This window comes from Pseudophryne corroboree, chromosome 6, assembly GCF_028390025.1.
Source record: "Pseudophryne corroboree isolate aPseCor3 chromosome 6, aPseCor3.hap2, whole genome shotgun sequence".
Taxonomy (NCBI): Eukaryota; Metazoa; Chordata; class Amphibia; order Anura; family Myobatrachidae; genus Pseudophryne; species Pseudophryne corroboree.
Window position 1 is genome coordinate 612,421,880 of NC_086449.1, and position 18,469 is coordinate 612,440,348.

The window sequence follows — 18,469 nt, forward strand, 5'->3', positions numbered from 1 at the left end:
AAACCTTCTAAAGACTAGTATTGAAGTTGTCCATAGAATAAATTCAGGTTCTATATATCATTTTTCTATTACATTATACATAATGATAGCTAGAATCTGATTGGTTGCTATGAGTCAATTCTTTTCTTTAGGTTAGCTAAATCTACACCCCTGCACTCATATATAGAAGCAGTTGTGGATCCAAAAGAAGGGCAATGACCCCCTCATGTACTCTGATTGGTGGATAACAGTGACACCAATCACACATCCACCAATCAGTGTGCTACTGCTGGTGCACACTGAACAGCTGTGCTTCAGAAGCAGGTAGAGAATTCTGCCCTGCCACCACCTAGTCGGGCAGGATTCTCTGTCTGCCTCTGGCCCACCTAGCCCTATATTTTAGTGACATCTGTAGATCATCTTAAGCATGAAGGCTATAGTAGTAATTATCAGCGAAAAATCACTTTAAGACCTAGAAAATAACAGGCAAAACATATCTACAAATAAGCTGATGCTTCCAGTGTCTATGATATTATTCAGTTATACATTCCATCTGGTTTATTTTCCAATGACATACTGTACCTCATAATACTTTGAAGTTATTGTAAAAAAAACCCCAAAACCCCAAAACATTTTATTTAGTGCAAATACACATCATAAATAATTGCTGATGATGACTTAATAATCAAACTCATATGGAAGGACAATAGGAGACATGTTAAAATCTTGACAGCTGACCAGATGTAGGCCATAGGGAACATTTAGAAAGTATGATATCTTACATGCTGTGTACTCTGAGAACATACAGCACTTTTGTAGTCTGTTCCAAGTAATTCTACTTTATCCAAGAAACATTTCCTATTTCAGTTGGGAAACATGCAGTAGAGTTTCAAATATACCGTTATTGAATGTTCCAGAATAATTATCTGTAGTTTACTATTGAGCAGCATATTTTACAGGAAATGCCAAGTTTGCAGAAACCAAATACATCTAAATATGTAACTATTGTTCACTCACAGCTTTTCCTTTCTTCCACCTGTCACTTGCTTTAAAAGTTTCCATTTCCTGTCTGCTCTTCTTTCACTCATGGTTTAATCATTGCACTTTAGTATTGTATTACCTTTATTTTGTTCTTTTAGATTTTTGGTGACGCTGTAGTTCCATTTGCCTTGAAAAAATAAAATGCATGCAGTGATATAGGCAGGGGGCACCGACACTATCACTTTCGGGGTCAGAGTTCAAGTGGGGTGTACCTGTGCATCTGGCTGGGTCTGAGACAGTCTCATTGGCAGTACTGGCAGTGTATCTCTGATTGCTTCATATTCTAATGATTATTGGGGTGCAAGGCAGACAGACATGCTCAACTGATTGGCTCCTCCATCTTCCATTACGTCCGCTGTATTTAAAATACACATTGCTCAGTATGTCAAAGGCGATACTTGAACAACTTTGCAACCAGACAACTAACACATGGAGCTATTTGCTACTGCATAGTAAGCCTGGTCATTCTAATTATACAAATCTCTTTGTAATGGTCAGTATAAAACCAATTCGGATATGTAGAACTATGAAGTGTGCTGCTGCAGGGGATCAGATGTGCTACTACATACTACATATATCTGCTTACTTGTAATTGTTTTATATCTACCAATACAACTAGCTTTATATTGTTAGAATTACCAATCTCCATGTGTTAGGTGTCTGACTGTAATGTATGAGGTTGTGAGTTCAAGTACTGGGTATGACAATGCTGATAAATGTGTGTTTTAAATAGAATTGGCTGTAACTAAATGCACACCACTCACACTAATACCATGTTCGCACTGCCTTGAAAAATCCGGGTTATTGCACGTGAACGCTCAGTAATCCGGATTGATGTGCAGTGTGAACGGGGTCCAGGACAAATTCCCAGGTCGTCTGACCCGGTATTTCAACCCGGGAATAAAGAAGGGTTATTCCCGGGTCAATACCGGGTCAGGCGCAAGTGTGAACGGTGTAAAGTGTTCCCGGGTCGATGCGCTCCGGGACACTTCAACACTATTGGAGCAGGCGGCGCTTGTAGATCATCTGATCTCCAAGCGCCGCTCCCGCATGTGACCCGGTGACGTCATCGACACGGCATATTGCCGTGTCGGGGCTGCCAGTCTGAATGGGGTCTCAAGCGGGTTGCACCTGGGAAGGTCTCGTGCAACCCGCTAAGGTCAGTCTGAACACGGTATAATTAATAGCTCAAAAGTGTATTATCATGTGTAACAGGAGTCTTGCTAGAATGTGCTCTGCTACAAAAATTCCACCAGCGACCAACTCCAGGCTTGTGCAAGAACAACAAATACCTTTTATTCAGGTTGCTCAAATCCAAAGATACACATAAAACAAAGATGACTGTCTTTAGTATAAACAACCAGGGAGGTTAGGCCCTGCTTCACTCCCTTTTACTTAATAAGGAACCCTTCAGGCCCCGGCATCCTGACACTAGTGCCCCAGTCTTACAGACCCCACTGTCCCTGGCAGACCTATCACCTGGGCTCTAACTGCTGTCAGGAGCCCTGACTCATGGGAGAGACTCTGCTTTAAACCCAGCAGCCAGGTGCTGGCTGATGAAGCAGCTTCTTGGGCTAAGAAGCCTATAAGACTTGGTCTGGGTCAAATGGATGGGAACCCGGTCCATCCACACTTACCACCTACCCGCAGGACCCTGTGAGTAGCTTCCAGGTGGCAAAGTACCTCTCCTGCCACATACCCTTTTCCTCAGCTTTTCGTGGCTCAGAAAAGCGGCATGTGACATTGGCAAGGTATCACCTTCGCCAATTATTTTGGGCTGACAAATCTTTGGGACATAACTTGGGCCAATACACCTGGGTCCCAAGTTCCTCTCCCAAGTACATGTCTGAGGCCCTTTTAACTGGCCTTGGAATCTATTTCCATTAAAGGTTGGTGGCACCGACTCCACTGTGCCACCTTCCCTTTCCCTCCACTTTGGTATAGTTGCCAAAGTGGTCGTTTTAATGGACAACTTCCCATTGCCCACTAAACTTCCACTGCTCTTCATCTTTCCACCTTTAGGGATGTTTCCCTTATCTGGCTCGGATTTACTGGCTACTGAGGAAGTGGCTAAATTCTTGTCTGGGTATTTGTGACACCTGACCATAACCAACTATGGACTGGGGAAGGTTTTTAAGTTCACTCTGGGCTTAGTAGTCAACCTGGCCCTCACTGGTCTTGGCCTATATGGACAATTCCACCTTTTATGGCCAAGCTCTTGGCACCGGTAACACCTAGTCTCTGCCCTGACTTTAAACGTTCTGAGGTCATGGTTCAATTTTCCCCCACCCTTTCCCTCAGAGTGAGGCATTGGTCCTGAGTCTCAGAAAGTCCTTTCATTTGTTGAACTTTTAGTGCTTCCTTCAGTCTTTCCAGCTTTGGTAACATTTTCTTCATTAACGTGACTGCTTCGTCCTCCGATCTCCCATCTTTGACCCTAGTCACTGTCTCCTGCTGTTCTATGACCAGCACATAACCAATTTTGAGTCTCTTGTCCAGGTCTCTTATTCGACTCTGTAGTTTAGGAATCTCCTTCACTGTTTCTTTTAGCTGGCTGTTACTTAGGGCCAGCTTTTGTAACTCTCCCCTCAAATTTCCAGCTCTCGTGTCTCATATAGAGAACTCTCCCTGGGTAGAGCAACCTCAAAATGGGACTCTGCACCGATTCCTCTGAGCCAGGCTCTTGCTCCTTAGTGTGTCTTTTATGAACTGTCCCAGTTCAGCAATTGGATCTTGAGCCTCTCGTGGTGGATCATGCCAGGGTGCAACAACCTCAATACCGAAATCTTGCACCTTATCCTCCACATACAATAGTGGAACTCCTTCAGAAGCAGTTTCCCAGATGACTTTGGAAGTAGACTCCTGTATTGTAACTAGCTTCGCCATGACTAGCTCACATAGGTGAGACACCTCCAAAGGTACGGTCTTTGTCTGTGATTCGTCAGAGAAAGTCTCACATGTGTACTGGATATCCAGAACCGGGGGCTTCTGAACCTGTGATGTCCCTTCAGGGATTGACTTCTGAACATACATCGCGTCAACAGGAGAAGGATCCTGGGTTTCCAAGACCTCAACAGAAGCAACCTCTGGCTCAGATAAGACTTCCAGTTCTACGATGGGCTCTTGCAGGTCCTCCATGCTCTGGAACGGCATTACCAACTGAATGGACATTAGTGCCTGTAAATGCTCTACCTCTGAGGAAGGGTCCTCATTTCCACTTTTTAGGCAGATGGCCTTACTAGTGGCATAGCAGGGAGCCTACCGGGCCTTAGGCACTGGCAGCACTGGCTCAACTTTCCTGTTCCTTCTGGCTGGAACAGGGAATCCAGTATAGCCGGGTTCCACTACAGTATGGTACCATTCTTTCGCAGCCTGCACCACCGTTGGCGTAATTTCCCCCGAAGATGGCATTTCCATTTTGGCTGATAATATCTCTGACCTAACATTCGTCATAATGTCTTCAGCAATTGGTGTAGCTACGCCTGTCTCTTAACTGAAACTAGGCATAGCCAATGGGTTTAGCTGAGAAACCTACTCCTGAAGTTCCTCCAAGTCTTGCAACAGAGCCTTATTGGCCAGCACCAGACTTCCATATCATGTCTGGTCACAGGAGATTTCCTCTAATAGTCCTTGGCTATGTACTAACTGAACTTTCAAAACTAAAAGTGGATAAATCAATGGGGCCAGATGGGATATACCCAAGGATACTAAAAGAGCTAAAAGATGTGCTGGTGGCACCATTAACAGAATTATTTAACCAGTCACTAAATACAGGTGCCATTCCAGAGGACTGGAAAAGAGCAAATGTAGTTCCACTGTACAAAAGTGGAAGCAAGGAAGAAGCAAGTAACTACAGACCAGTAAGCCTTACATCAGTAGTAGGGAAAGTAATGGAAAAACTACTAAAATAAAGAGTTGTGGAATATCTTAAATCAAACAACTTACAGGATCCAAAACAGCATGGATTTACTGGTGGGAGATCATGCCAAACAAATCTTATTGACTTTTTTGACTCTGTGATGAGAATAATAGATCAAGGGGGAGCTGTAGATGTAGCATATCTAGACTTTAGTAAGGCATTTGACACTGTCCCACATCGCAGACTGCTAAATAAACTTGAAAGTGTGGTGGTGGATTATAAAATAGTTAAATGGATAAGAAACTGGTTGCAGGATAGGAAACAGACAGTTGTAGTAAATGGAGTGCAATCTATGGAGGGAAATGTTACCAGTGGAGTACCCCAGGGATCTGTACTCGGACCAGTTCTCTTTAATATCTTTGTTGGTGACATTGCAAATGGTATTGAAGGGGAGAGTATGCCTTTTTGCAGATGATACAAAGATATGCAACATGGTAGACACACCAGGAGGGGTAAAACAAATGATTGATGATCTAGTTAGACTTGAAAAATGGTCAAGAACATGGCAACTACAGTTTAATGCTAAAAAAGGCAAAATCATGCACTTAGGTCTCAAAAACCCAAAGGCTAAATATAGTATCAAGGATACTATAATGGAAACTACTGAGGAGGAAAGGGATTTAGGAGTCACTATTTCAAGTGACTTAAAGGCAGGAAAGCAATGCAACAAAGCAATGAGAAAGGCAAGTCAGATGCTTGGTTGCATAGGGAGAGGAATCAGTAGCAGGAAAAGAGAAGTAATAATGCCACTGTATAGGTCATTGGTGCGGCCTCATCTGGAATACTGTGTCCAGTTCTGGAGACCATATCTCCAGAAGGATATAAATACATTAGAGAGTGTACAAAGAAGGGCAACTAAAATGGTGCATGGCCTACATCACAAAACTTACCCGGAAAGGCTAAAAGATCTTAACATGTATAGTTTGGAGGAGAGAAGGGAAAGGGGAGACATGATAGAAACTTTCAAATATACCAAAGGTTTTAACAAAGTTCAGGAGGGAAACATTTTTCATAGGAAGAGAAGTATTAGAATTCGAGGACATACACTGAAACTGGAGGGAGGCAGGTTCAGGGGAAATTTAAGGAAAAATTACTTCACAGAAAGGGTAGTGGATAAGTGGAATAGCCTCCCTTCAGAGGTGGTAGAGGCTAAGACTGTAGAGCAATTTAAACATGCTTGGGATAGGCATATGAATATCCTTACAAAGAATTAAGGTTCAAAAAGGGTTGAGATTACCTAAAGGATAAAAAGTAAAAGGGGCAGACTAGATGGGCCAAGTGGTTCTTATCTGCCGTCAAATTCTATGTTTCTCTGTTACTACAAAGTTTTCAGATCTGGGTTTAGCCTTTGCCAAGGTGTTCTGCAACTCTGACACTTGGCCTAAGAGCTTGGCAATCTCTTCTCTGCTCCTTCCCAATTTGGTCAGAGTCAGACAAAAGAGATTCCTTCTCCTCCAGCTTTTGCGTTAAAGAGTTCACCTGCTCTTGAAGAAAATCTAATTTTTCCTAAAGCTCTTCTAGCTCCTGGTCCCTTAATTGGACATTCCTTTCAAGGTCACTTATCATGTGACACCAAAAAAAAAGTTCCATGCTAAAATCTTCCCCAAGATCTGGATTACTCCCCAATAAGCTCTCCACTTCACTTTCCAACTGTGGGGCTTTAATAGGGTCACATAAGTTCCTGACCTGAGGTGTTAGAGCCGTCACCCCTTTTGTTTTCTCATACGTCCTAGAGGATGCTGGGGACTCCGTAAGGACCATGGGGTATAGACGGGAACCGCAGGAGACATTGGCACACTATAAGACTTTGAATGGGTGTGAACTGGCTCCTCCCTCTATGCCCCTCCTCCAGACCTCAGTTAGACTTTGTGCCCAGGAGTGACTGGACACACACTAGGGGAGCTCTACTGAGTTTCTCTAAAAGACTTTATGTTAGGTTTTTTATTTTCAGGGAGACCTGCTGGCTACAGGCTCCCTGCATCGAGGGACTGAGGGGAGAGAAGTCAGACCTACTTCTTCTTAATTAAGGTCTCTGCTTCTTAGGCTACTGGACACCATTAGCTCCAGAGGGTTCGATCACTTGGTTCGCCTAGCTGCTTGTTCCCAGAGCCGCGCCGTCACCCCCCTCACAGAAGCCAGAGGAAAGAAGCCGGGTGAGTATGTGAAGAAAAGAAGACTTCAGTGACGGCAGAAGACTTCAGTAACGGAGGTAACCGCAGCGGTAGTGCTGCGCTCCATGCTCCCACACACCAACGGCACTCACAGGGTGCAGGGCGCTGGGGGGGAGTGCCCTGGGCAGCAGGTTACTGAGGGTCTAAATCGTTGGCAAGAGGGACATACTAGGTGCCCGGGCACCGGGTACGATACCCCCGCCAGTGTAACGCAGCGGTCCTGCCGTGCGCCATTGCTCCCACACACCAACGGCTTACGAGGGTGCGGGGCACAGGGGGGGTGCCCTGGGCAGCGATATATATACATATACAGCGTGTAAGTGCTGTATATGGACCCCCCCAGCTCAACATATATATATATTTTAGCGGGGCTTAAGCGCACCGGGAAGGAGCGGAGCTTAGCCCTCACAACAGATTCAGCGCCATTTTCCTCCATGTCCCCGCCAAGGCTATGTATACAGTACAAACGAGGGGGGGCACAGTGTTTAGTGCTATATGTAGAGAAATATAGCACTATTTTCAATAATGGCCGAATAATTATTGTTGTGGTGCATGTATCTGTGTTTTTCCTGTCAGATTACCCACTATAGTTTTTAGTCGACATATGTCGACATGTGTGAGGGCTCTGTCACAAGCAGCTGTGGGGATCACTGTCGGCATCGCCGATGCCTGTTGGTACTTGATTCGGAAGATGCAGTAGCAGCAGGTCGGTAGTTGTATGCTTGTAAAAGTAAACATGGTATGGGAGACACAGTCGTATGTGGGTGCCCTGTCGGCATCAACTGTAATTATTGAGTGAAACTTAACACGCTGTAACTGCCCTATACCTGTATATGTATTTATAGGTATATGTGGGGGGAGTGTTATTGAAATATATATGTAACTATGCTTCCCTCAGACCCCTCGGGGTTCCAAGAATGTTATTTTTTGCCTGCTTACTATTCCCTGCTGTCGACGTATACTAGGTTTTCTGTCGACCAAAACGTTCCTGGTAGATCCACAACTGGGGCATGTCAGTACATGGTCATACACATTCAGAACACATTACTGTCACTAGGGACCTGATGGGTCCGGACAATCCACTTATGTATATGTTATATATATATATATATATATATATATATATATATATATATATATAGGGTGAGGAGGGATGGATGGCACTCCAGCAATAGAATAAATACTCAGGAAACCAAGTCAATAGCCAACGTTTCGGAGCTGTCCTCCTTTATCCCTCCTCACCCTGCATTACCTTAGGAAGGGCACCCAGACGTGTTGTTTTCCAAGATTTTGGAGTGCCGGACATTTCTTTTGCATATATATATATATATATATATGGATATGTGTGTTATATTGTGTATTACATTATGTATATTCATGAATGCTGAAGTAATAGTTTTCCTTCTCATGTGGTGGTCGCTCTGTTGATTAAGCTCTAGGTCGGCCGTGACGAGTTGGTCTTCGATCCTATCAAGGAGTCTGAATGTTTATTCTCTTCCCGACGTGGAGAGAATACTGTGGAAGTCAACTCCTGGTCGACACGGAGCCCTGTCACAAAGGATGATACACAGGAAGCTAAGTGATATTTTATTTCTATACTTTGGACTTATTTGCATTGCATGCATATGGGGGAGTGTTATATTCGGATAGGCATCCGATAGAATTACCCAAAAGAGAGTGGGTATGGTTTTTTATGTTGATTCTGCTCTATAACATTGCAGCAGGCTGCCGCGTGACGGCAGGAGGTGTGGCTGGGGAAATGCTGAGGATGTCTCCGAGAGATACTGGAGGGACGGTATACAGCTGTTTGGGGATGCTTCAGTTCAGTCAATCTTGGCGGATACCACTGGTATATCTAACTTCGTCAGTTAGACTCCTTCACAACGGTTGGTGACACATTCTTTTGTGGGATGCAGTCGTTTTAACCAGTTCGATACCGTTCTTTGAACGTGAAAAGGTAAGAGTTCTGCAACCTTGTTAGGTTTGCAGAAGCGGATGTCGTTTCCTATTTCTACCACATCCACCACATGTCGCTGAGTCTATCTGGCTGGACCCCACTCCGGTGGGGACCCGTCTACTACTTTCAGTTAGTCCGAGAATAGACTAGGACCTATGAGTTGATTATAGAATCCAAAGGGGGACATTCTGAGTTACAGATGTTTCCCCTCACTGATTTTCTAATAGATCTTGCCGTTTCCCCTCTGGAAGGGGAGGTAATACGGGACGCCATACAGAGGTGCGTCAGGTTCAGGACATTGTCCTGCTGTCCCTGTTAAAAAAAAATAAAATAAAAAAATAAACTAAGTGGTTTAAATGCGTTGTTCTCCGCATTCAAATTACCTGGGTGGTTATCCAGGATTGTCTTTGCCATTTCACCGGAGTGATGGCAGTATGATGGTTTTCTTTCAATAGTAAGAGCCATTGTTATTCTGTACTGAGACGCTCTCCTGATTAAGGCGAGGTCAAGAAACAAGTGGTGCAAATCGTTGTTCTCTCTGACTGTTCTTCAACACAGGGCATGGCTGTTGTTCCCAACTACGCAGATGTCGGAGGTGGGTATCAGAGTAGATACCGACCGGTTGAGGTTCTGTGTTTTTCCTGTGGAAAGAGGCCTGAGGATCCAGAGTTGGATCAGATTTGCTGTGACAATCCATCAATATGTTCCGTTAATGAAGCAGATGGGTGCGGCCTAAGTGGCCTTTTCGATGAGCAGGTCATATGCCAGAGTGGTTTTCAAGGGACCATGGTCGGGGTCTCGCCTGCACATGCACCGGAATATAATCCTAATGGCCAGGACATCGCTCCTGTGGTGTCTGCTCGGTTCTCACCTTCTAGAGGGACGAAGGTTCGGGATCCAGGATTAGCTCCTGGTGTCCATGCATGCAGATCTCTGAGACAAGGGACGTATTTCCAGAGGAAAAGGTCAAGCTGGGAAGCTTGTCTGCAATAATCTTTCTTGAATTAAGAGCTGTTTTCGATGAACATATTCTTCGTGATCTGCCCGTGTTAGTTCTGTCGGACGACTCGACAGCAGTGGTGTGAGTAAGCCGCTTGGGCGGAACAAGGCGCAAATCGGCAATGGCAGAAGAGGCAAAAGTTTGCCGCCAGGTGGAAAGGCTGGTAAATGCTATATTAGCAGTCTTCGTTCCGGAGGTAAGTGACGGAGAAATAGATTCTCTGCAGATGCGATCTCCATCCGGGAGAAATACAGTCGTCATCGAGAAGTTTTCACAGAAGTGACAAGTTTTTGAGGAGTGCCTCAACTGGACATATTGGCGTCTCGCCTCAACGAGAGGCCTCCGGGATATTGTTCCAGGTCAAGGGACACTTAAGCTATAGCAGTGGCCGCCCTCGTGACACCGTGGGTGTTTTCAGTCGGTCTGTGTGTTCCCTCCGCTTTCACTCTTTCTGAGGGTGATAAACGTAAGAAGAACAAAGGTTCAGGCGATCCTCATTGCTCTGGTATAGCCAAGGAGGGCTTGGTATCCAGTTTTGCATGATTTACTCAAAGAAGATCCCTGGCCTCTTCCTCTACGTGAGGAACTGTTACACCAAGATCCGGGCGTGTATCAGGACTTACCGCGGCTGCATTGGTCGGCGTGGCGGTTGAATGCCATATCCTAGTCCGAAAGGGTATTCCCAGTGAAGTAATTTCCACGCTTCTTCAGACTAGAAAAGAAGTAACGGCAAAGCCTTATCAACGTAGTTGGCATAAATATGGTGCTTGGTGTGAATCCAAGAAGGCTCCTACGGAAGACTTTCAGCTGGGTCGTTCTTCTCCATTCTTTGCAAGCAGGTGTGGATGCAGGCCTAAGGTTAGGCTCCATTTCAGTGTGGTTTTGGCCTTATAAGTTTTCTTTAAAAAGAAAAAAAGAAAGAAAAAAAAAAGAATACAGAATTGGCCACCTTTCCGGAAGTTCAGACTTTCGTGGAAAGGCGTACTGCACATCCAACCTCCGTTTGTGCCCCCATTGGCACCGTGGGACCTTGACGTGGTGTTTTGCGTTTTCTTGTGTCACACTGATTGGAACCTTTATGAAAGGTTGTGTTAAACTTTCTCTCTTGAAGAGTGGTCATGCTTTGGCGTCCGCAAGGTGGGTGTCGGAAGTTGCGGCTTTGTCTCACAAAAGCCCCTGTTGGATCTTCCATGTGGATAGAGCGGGATTGAGAAATTGGATAATAGTTCTGCCGAAAGTGGTTTCTGTGTTTCGCAGAAACCAGCCTATTTTGATGCCTGTGGTTACTTAAGCATTGGCTGATTCAAAGTCTCTCGATGTAGTCGGGGCTTTGAATTTTTATGTCGCCAATTTGGCTCAGATTGGGGAAACAGAGGCTCTGTTTGTCTGGTATGTTCCCAGCATGATTGGGGCGCCTGCGTCTATGCAGTCAGTTACTCGCTGGATCTGTGATACGATTCGGTGTGCTAGTTCTACGGCTGGATGGCCGTTACCGAAGTTGGTAGAGACCCATTCTACTAGGAAGATGGGCTCTTCTTGGGCTGATGCCCGAGGAGTCTCGGCGGTTCAACTTTGCCGAGCGGCTACTTGGTCGAGTTCAAACACTTTTGCTAAACGCTACAAGTTTGATACCCTGGCTGATGGGGACCTTTTGTTTGCTCAATCGGTGCTGCAGAGTCGTCCGCACTCTCCCGCCCGGTCTGGAGCTTTGGTATAAACCCCATGGTCCTTACGGAGTCCCCAGCATCCTCTAGGACGTATGAGAAAATAGGATTTTAATACCTACCGGTAAATCCTTTTCTCTTAGTCCATAGAGGATGCTGGGCACCCGTCCCAGTGGGGACTGTGTCTGCAGTTATTGGTTATGGTTACACTCGTGTAGTGTTTTTTTTCTGTTAAGCTATTGCTGATGTTGTTTATGCCATGGCATGCGGTATCTGATTATTGGTTGGGTTGACACACAGGTTGTGTTACATTTTCTCTCAGCATGTGGCTGTGTATTTTTTCATGCCGTTGGCTGGTGTTCCATTGAATGCCACGTTCTGCGGTATGTTCGTGGTGTGAGCTGGTATGACACTCACCGTGTTTGAACAATAAATTCTTTCTCGAAATGTCCATCTCCCTGGGCACAGTTTTCTAACTGAGGTCTGGAGGAGGGGCATAGAGGGAGGAGCCAGTTCACACCCATTCAAAGTTTTATAGTGTGCCCATGTCTCCTGCGGATCCCATCTATACCCCATGGTCCTTACGGAGTCCCCAGCATCCTCTACAGACTAATAGAAAAGGATTTACCGGTAGGTATTAAAATCCTATTTTTTTTAGCATGAATTCTCTTTTTGATACCCATTTGAAGAGACACTTCAGAATATGCTGTATATCTGAAAATCTTTATTCACCCTGTTACCTTTGAAAACTGTAAGTGAAGGGGAAAATAAAAATTCCTTTTTTTTTTTTTTTTAAGCACAGATTAAGCTTCTAGCAAAGCACTGAAATTGTACATAGTGGTCACAAATACCTTACACTGGTAGTGCAAATAAACAACTTCTCCCTTCAGGCTCTTAAAACTAGAACTCAGGGATTGCTAGGACACATAGTGCCACAAAATTTCTCTATTTAAATAGAACCACATTTATAAAAGGTTTCAACTTTGATGGATTGGTCTTAATGAGCTAATTGACAAGGACACCAGACTCCCACTACCAGATTTTGCAGGCACAGGTAAAAATAAGTTTGGAAAAGAAATTCAGTCATAAATTATCAGATGCTTGCAACCCCTTAGAGCAAATCAACACAGCTACTTTCAATGAATGGTGTGAAGCAGGGAAGACAGAACTGTCCATGCACCATGTTTAACCCCTTTGCTGCCAATGTAAACCTTTGCACCATAACCAAACACATTCAGTTTAAACAAAACATATCATTATTTTTACCCCATGGGGTTGGTTTTAACCACTACTCACAACACCCTTGGTCTGGTACTGATGCCCACGAGTTCAGCTTGGTCTGGAGTTCGCTGGTATGTGTGCCGCTATCTTGCGGCTGTTGGGTCCTCTGCCACGCGTGACACGACTAGCAGAAAGGTCTCTGTTCAGGCACCATTTGTAACAGGAGTCTTGCTAGAATGTGCTCTGCTACAAAAATTCCACCAGCGACCGACTCCAGGCTTGTGCAAAAACAACAAATACCTTTTATTCAGGTTGCTCAAATCCAAAGATACACATAAAACAAAGATGACTGTCTTTAGTATAAACAACCAGGGAGGTTAGGCCCTGCCTCACTCCCTTTTACTTAATAAGGAACCCTTCAGGCCCTGGCATCCTGACACTAGTGCCCCAGTCTTCCAGACCCCACTGTCCCTGGCAGACCTATCACCTGGGCACTAACTGCTGTCAGGAGCCCTGACTCATGGGAAAGACTCTGCTTTAAACCCAGCAGCCAGGTGCTGGCTGATGAAGCAGCTTCTTGGGCTAAGAAGCCTTTAAGACCTGGTCTGGGCCAAATGGATGGGAACCCGGTCCATCCACACTTCCTACCTACCCGCAGGACCCTGTGAGTAGCTTCCAGGTGGCAAAGTACCTCTCCTGCCACACGTGGCATAGGAGGATTGGGGGCCTATTTAACAAAAAATATTTGGAGCTCCCTACTGCACATTTGGTGGGACTGCCAGCTCTTACGTTCTTTTTGGGACCAAGTGATATCTATTTTCAAGTTTATAGTGGGAGAGTGACTGGGAGAGGAATCAGGAGTTTACAGTTACCCAGCTGGAATTTAAATCCTCAAGACTGTATCTAATATCTGCTACCTGAGCTCGGGTTACTTTTTTTTTATTTCCACTCTCTCTCCTCTGACAGAACGTTTACAGTCACTTCTGCAGAAGGATTGCCTTTCTCAGTTATCCTCTCTGCTTGCATTCTGGGGCTCCACCCCCACCCCCTTTTTTTCCTTCCCTGTTGTCCCATTCCCTCCCTGTTGTCCCATTCCCTCCCTTTTTGTGTGATGTCCTTGCTTTTGTTAAGATGTTTGTTTTTTCATTTAGATTTTGTTTGAATTACAGTGACTTATTTCTGGATATTGTTGATATGTTTTGTATGCACCTTTATGTTTAGCCAATGTCGTGTAGTTTTTGTTACGCATTTTGATTTACTGTTTCTTGACAATTTTGTATTCTATTCTTAAAAATCAATAAACATATTTTTAAAAAAACCTATATATTTGCAGGATATTCCCCCAAATCACCGGTTCTCAGGGAATATCCTGCAAATATTAAGTATCCACTGAATGTAGAAAACTAAAGGAAAAGCCAGGCACTTCTTTGTAAGGGATTTTGAAACATGAATACACTTTGCTTTCTTTTTTTATTGCATCCCATCCCATACACATAGATGTAGCTACGTAGCACAACGTAAGTTTTACAGGTACTGAATGACCCTGACCGTCCCTGTATAGTTAGGAGCTTTAGCACTTTGTGGTGTTCTTGACTTTGGTTAAGTTTATTATTATTGTCATAATTATTCATTATTATCATCATCATCATCATCATCATCATCACCGTTAGCATTTATTTGTCAGATGCCACAAAACTCTGCAGTGCCTGACAGTCAGTTATAAATGATATAAAATGCAAATCACATATACAATTACAAACAGGACGGGATCACTATGATATCCCGGCACACGGGATCCCGGCATTTGAAATACCCAGACCGGGATCCCGCTGGTAAAAAAGGCGACAGGAGTGAGTAAAGGGTGTTCTCCCCTCTTCCCTAACCCTCCCTACCCGCAGCCTAACCCTAACCTAATATGTGTGTACAGGCATGATAAAGTGACAGAGCTTCTGTACACACCAGCAGAAACCTCAACACTAAGAACAGCCCGGGTACTTAACCAGTGCAGTAGTTTATTGACTTTATATAGTGTACAGCTGTACTCACTGTTATACACACTCTGGTCATAAAGCAGGTTTTGAATGGAACGAGGTCTTATACAGCTCACCAGCCGGTGAGTGTATGTGGATGCAGGTAGCAGTGCTAAGATACTGGAACAGTGGTTTGATAGGCAATACCTCTCAGGTAATCATGGGTCTCACTGTAACTAAGTGGTAGACTACAGTCTCCCACTGTGGCACTCAGCGACAAGATTGCATTGCACATGTGCAGTACTTAGGTCATTGGCATCTTGGCACAGGGAATGAAGCTTCCTTGTGGGAACAATATGAAGTCTGCACAGTAGCGCACTCCACCTTCAAGAAAACTGAAATATTATGTGCTCCAAACTTTATGTGAATTCTGTGCAAGTAAGGCCGGAGCAATTACATTCCAGTCGCGTTTAACTATGCATTAAGGGGTCTATTCATGTAGAAAACGAAAACATAATTGCTACTTATCACTATACATCGCATCTCTTCGATGCGATGTATAGCTGTGATAAGTAGCAATTCATGTATACTCACCCTTCCGACGATGCGCTGCGGTGTCTGGGGCTCCTGCGGTGAGGTCTTCTCCAGCGATTCTTCCTGCGATGCGCGGAGTCCAGCGGCGGGTCCCTTTGCGCATGCGCAGCTTGATGTCCTCCCGGCAGGCCGCAGTGGTTGCTGGGAGGTCGGGGGGTGGAGCCAGCGCGAGGTGCCGAGCAGCGATCAGGGAAGCATTGAGCTTCCCTGCCGTCTCCGCACTACAGTTCAGGTTACGCCGTCCTCAGATGGCGAACCTGAACTCCATGGAGAAGCGGAAAGCAGAGCTTTCCGCACCTTCATGAATTGCACTCACCATACAAAGGTATGGTGATGCGATTCAGGCACAGAGCGGAGGTACCGCTGGAGAAGTCAGAGACTTCTCCACGGTAACCGGCTCTGTGAATTGCGGTAAGCAGAGAAAAGCCCTGTTTAACGCAAAACAGGGCTTTTCACTGCTGCATGAATAGACCCCTAAATGTGCTAAGGATTTGCCGCTCTGGTATTTATTTGGTAACATAGACCAGAAAGTAACAAATACTAAAATGAATGAGCTGAACCATTACACAGCTCTCTGCAATTATACCATGTGAGCTATACTGCAGGGTGTAGTATGGCTGACCGGCGGTCTCCTGACCGCCGGTCAGCTTACCGACCGCCGGTCACATGAATACCACCCATACTGCAGGAGATCAAAGAACGACACTGGGGAATATTTACTAAAATTCTTATTTTTCTGAATGAGGTTAAAGTTCAAACACGAATGACATCGAATGTGTGAAATTGTAACTTTTTTAATTTTTTACGCCTCATTTACTATGCTGTCGTATTCTGCATTTTCGAGTTTACCGATGTCGATGTCATTCGTATTTTCAGCCAGTGTTTTACGGTGGAGAGTAGTAAAACACTGCCGACATTAACACAATGAATCTCGGCCGGATCTGTGAGATCCGTGCAGGGCTTCATTGTGCACCTTTAAAAAAAAAAAAAGTGTTAAAAAATCAAGAAAAAAATTGCGTGGGGTCCCCCTCCTAAGCAAAACCAGCCTCGGGCTCTTTGAGCCGGTCCTGGTTGAAAAAATTGTATCCAATGGTGGGAACTTTGCGGTCAGCGGTTGAGGTTACTCGCGGTCAACCGCTGACCGCAAAGTTCCCACCATTGGATACAATGGAGCGCCTATGCGCTACATTGTATCTCTGCCGTGCGCAGCCTGACTGACACCTCAGGAGCGCACAGCCAATCAGGAGAGTGCCACGACGTGGCGCTCCCTGATTGGCTGAAGGGACCCTCTTTGACAGGAGTCAGGGGGGGTCACGGCAGTCGGGGAAAGGGGTCCCATGTGTAAACATGGGACCCCTTTCAGTGCGTGGTTTGGGTTTCCGGTTTGTTTTTCTGCAAAGTACGTGGATTATAAAGAGGACACAAGCTACACTGGATTATGTGAGTATAATTTTTTTCACAGGTACCCCGTGAATTCTACATGGAGAAGTGGACCGACCCTCGTGTGAACATAGGTAAGTATGTATGTATGTATGTAGGTGTGCATGTATGTAATAAAGTTTTACTGTCACGGTGTGTGTGTTCTGTGTTTTGTTGGGTATTTTTTTGTAGTAGTACTACAGGTACCAGCGGGCCCGTTTCCCCCCCCCGCATGATGGTACTTGTGGTTCTCCAAGTACCAGCTTGCGGGGGAGGCTTGCTGGGACTTGTAGTACTGCTACAAAAACCAATAGTCTTCTTTTTTCACTTGGCTATCAGCCCCCCATCCGCCGCCCTTGGATGGGGGGGACAGCCTCGGGCTTCACCCCTGGCCCTTGGGTGGCTGGAGGGGGGGACCCCTTGATTTAAGGGGTCCCTACTCCTCCAGGGTACCCCGGCCAGGGGTGACTAGTTAGTGATTTAATGCCAGGGCCGCAGGGACCAAGATAAAAGTGTCCCCCGGCTGTGGCATTATCTCTCTGACTAGTGGAGCCCGGTGCTGGTTCACAAAATACGGGGGATTCTACGCTTTTTGTTCCCCGTATTTTTTGCACCAGGACCAGGCGCAGAGCCCGGTGCTGGTTGTTCAAATATGGGGGAACCCCTTTCAATTTTTTGCCCATATTTTTACAACCAGGATCGGCTCAAAGAGCCCGAGGCTGGTTATGCTTAGGAGGGGGGACCCCATGCATTTTTTTTTATTTTTTTTAACACTTTCCCACCCCTTCCCACTGATAAACATGCACGGATCTCACGGATCCGTGCATGCCTATCAGAACACGGTAAAAAAAAGCAGGTCTATTTTAAAACTGTTTTTTTTTACGAATTGTATTTTTTCACGGCAGTGTTTGGCTAATGCCGGCAGTGTTTGTGAAATAGAATTTTTAGTAAATTACAGAGTTGTATAAAATAACAGATGTATTTGACCAATGGTGTATTCATTCGTATTTTTTTTCTTTGACTTTCAAAAAAATACGAATGCCTTCATCACTGCCGAGATTTGAGTTTAGTAAATTCCCGAGATGACACTTTGAAGAAAAAACACCAAATCGGTCAAAAGCGGGAGCTTAGTAAATATACCCCACTGTTGTTTAACCCAGAACATTCATAGCAGAACGTGATCTCATCTGTTAAAGTTGCTCTGATGTGAAAGCTACGTTTTGGTATTTCTGTATGTATGACAGCTGACATGTTGATCTTTCTAAGCTGCTGCTCAGCAATGAACTGCAAACATACCCAAACCAAATGTAAAAATACAATCTATAAAGAGTGCATGTTGCACAGTCAGTGACGCAGAGAAGAGGGGAGCAGTTACCCTTTACCAGGGCCTGGTCCTTTTGGAGGGGACCGGGAGGGCCCGGACGCGCCCCCCCTCCCCCTTCCCAGGTGTAGACAGCCAGGAGTCAGGAGAGAGAGGACACTGGTGCTGCACTGGGGAAGCTGCAGCAGTGTCCTCTCTCCCTGCGTGTGTGGC

At 45.2% G+C, this 18,469-nt stretch overlaps 1 long non-coding RNA gene across 1 annotated transcript in view; it reads right to left on the minus strand.

Annotated features, from left to right (window-relative positions):
- LOC134933105 (uncharacterized) overlaps positions 1 to 18,469 on the minus strand; it is a 155,881-nt gene that overhangs the window by 44,085 nt on the left and 93,327 nt on the right. The window lies entirely within an intron of this gene.